This window comes from Choloepus didactylus, chromosome 7 (genome assembly GCF_015220235.1).
Source record: "Choloepus didactylus isolate mChoDid1 chromosome 7, mChoDid1.pri, whole genome shotgun sequence".
Taxonomy (NCBI): Eukaryota; Metazoa; Chordata; class Mammalia; order Pilosa; family Megalonychidae; genus Choloepus; species Choloepus didactylus.
The window spans coordinates 153,839,668-153,842,653 of record NC_051313.1 but is presented as its reverse complement, the minus strand read 5'-3'; positions in this window follow the sequence as shown (position 1 = coordinate 153,842,653).

Genomic DNA, 2,986 nt, shown 5'->3' with positions numbered 1-2,986 from the left:
CTATTGCCTGCCTGGATGGAGACTCCCTTCTTCTCCTGGATGGACATCTATTGCCTGCCTGGATGGAGACTCCTTTCTTCTCCTGGATGGACATCTATTGCCTGCCTGGATGGAGACTCTGTAATTCTCCTGGATGGCCATCTATTGCCTGCCTGGATGGAGACTCCCTTCTTCTCCTGGATGGACATCTATTGCCTGCCTGGATGGAGACTCCTTTCTTCTCCTGGATGGACATCTATTGCCTGCCTGGATGGAGACTCCTTTCTTCTCCTGGATGGACATCTATTGCCTGCCTAGATGGAGACTCCATATTTCTCCTGGATGGTCATCTATTGCCTGCATGGATGAAGACTCCATACTTCTACTGAGAAAGCTTTAGCTGGCCTGTTTTTCTTTCTCAAGCAAATTATAACTTATCCTTGGACCTTTCTCACAAAACCACTCCCAAGATAGTTACCATCTACAATGATACTGTGTGATTGTGCAAATCTCAATGCAGAATTTTCTATTTTTCTTACTTGTCATTTCTAATACATTTTATCTATTTGTTTTGGCTTTTCATTCTGGGCCTGGAAGTCATTTTGAAGCTAGATTCCGCCACCTAGCATATCAGATATTACCTTGGAGTGGTCTTATCCAAAAGGCAGGACAGAGGCTAGCTGTGTGACTGGTCCCTGGAGACTGTCCTCCAGGTTACCACTGATGATTTGTCAGTAATCTTTGGGTGATGGTTACTCAATCAACTACAAATATGTCTAACTGCACTTCATTCAGCCTCACTTCTCTATAAGAAACCACACTCACTGCCAATGTTTCTCCAATCTACCTGCCTGGTGACCCCATCAAAAATTAAATGAGCTCATTTGGTTGGATGTGTTCTTTATTCCATCCTGACTGTAACCAACCTATCAACAAATGGACTATTCCATTATGGTTTTACAGGTATCCGTATCAAATATATCAGTCTAGAATTCCAAAATTCTTGCACCTTCCTGTAAAAAATTAGGTCATTTGCCTATCTCCAGTGCTCTTCCTCACCTTATTTGGCTGAATTCCTCAAATATAAGTGGCACATTTAAGATTCTCACAAGGGGCTATATCAAATAGCCCAATGAAATGTCTCCAGATAAAAGGTTTTTCGGTATCCAAGAACGAGAAAGCAGTTGTGGGCCCCTTTCAGTGCCCCTGAAGTTATCCCTCCAAGTGCTCATATTCTCCTGTCTATGACCCTTCTGTGACACTGATAAAGTCAGGGGCACTTTTCATGCTCTATACTGGGCTATACCTAAGCACGTTACTAAAAAGACCTGGCAAAGGAAGAATGATTAGAAGAGTCAGTTCCAGGTAGGAACACTTCAATATATTCATCAACTATTTCCAAATTGGCCCAAGAGAAGGGGAGTCTGGAATCCATTTTAAACTTTTTTCTACACCTCCCCCAGTCTGACGTAATTTTTGATGGATAGTTTTGCAATTCTGTGCTGTGGAATGGAGCATGAGGTCATTTCCTCTCTAGACCTTGTGTCCCCTGAGGTGAATGTGTGTCTTTGGAGAAATCAATCAGTTGATGTCTCTGGGTTTCATGTGTGTTAGCTATGAAGTCAGGACTCTTCCAGTGCTAACAATTCTATTATCTATAACTCATTAAGCTGTATTTAAAATAAGATAGCTCTAACTGTGTGGTAATTGTGTTTCATGATTAATACCACTCCAAGTTTCAGTTAAATCTCTGAGGAACTATGGACCTTCTAATGTTATCCTATCACTAGGAGAAACCCAGGGAATTTATGCAACTGTGTTATACCCAAATATTGAGATCATTTCTTTTTTTTTTTTCCCTGATTAAATGCCTGTTCTCTTTTGACCAGCTCTTCTGCATGCACTTAAAGTGGCTTTTCTTGGTGTGTGTCCTCTTTTGTTTAACCACCAGGAAATTGAAGCGCTTCAGGCCTTTTCATTCTTGCATAAAACTTTGGCTGCTTTTTCTTTCCAACATTTGGAAAAGTCAAGGTATCATGTGAGCTGCCAAACACACTAGGGTGGGGACTGGAAAAGGTCCAAGGCCATATTATTTCTCTCCAGTTTTTCCCAACTCATTGTGAACTTCTTGTGCCCATCTCCTAGGATTTGTGAAAGTTCTTTGAGACTTTCATCTTTTGTATCCTTTCCCTTGTACTCTCAAAAGTTTGATTCCTGAATTATCCACTAATGTGGATTCAGATTAATGACCTGAATGAGAGGGGAAACTTTGGAAATAACTGGTGCCCTGGTGGGGGCACTGGACACTGGGAGATTTGTCCAGACCTCAGTCATATGCTGATTGGCTGTTAGGTGAATGGCTGTGCCTTGCTTCCCCCTTTTGATTTAAGGGAAACAGGTCGAAGGGTCCCCTGAAAGTATACAACACTTCCAGTTTAAAATAGATCTTGGAAGACATTGAAAGAAAAAGGAAGAATGTGGGAATGCAATGGGACAGAGTTGTTTGATCCTCAACCCAGTCAGAATTTTAATTAGCTGTACATGTAAGACCAAAAAGATGGACCTCCCCCAGAGCAGGCCTCCCCCAAGAGAAGCTCCAAGAAATGATTGAGCTTCTGATTTCCAAATCAATCCATCATGAAATTCAGGGAGATTCTGAATGTGGACTCTTCCTTGTCTCCCTATATTTTGAATGAGTAAAATAATTGGTAATTCAGAAAGATTCTTTATGACAGAGAGAATTATTGCTGTGAATTATATGCTACATGTTAAATGTACACCTGATGTAATGGGAAAACTGTCCACTCTCTCTCCCTCCCCTCTTTTCCCTCCCCAATCCCCCCTCAGGAGCTCTAGACAAGACCACTGGTGGGGACTGTGCAGATGAAGAGCAGCTTCCAGAAGATTCCGGGGACCTTCTAGCATTTTGAGATTGAGCAGAAAGGAAAAGCTAGGTTCATTTATGTTGTAGAAAGTACTGGCACTTCATTTCTTTTTATAGCTGAAT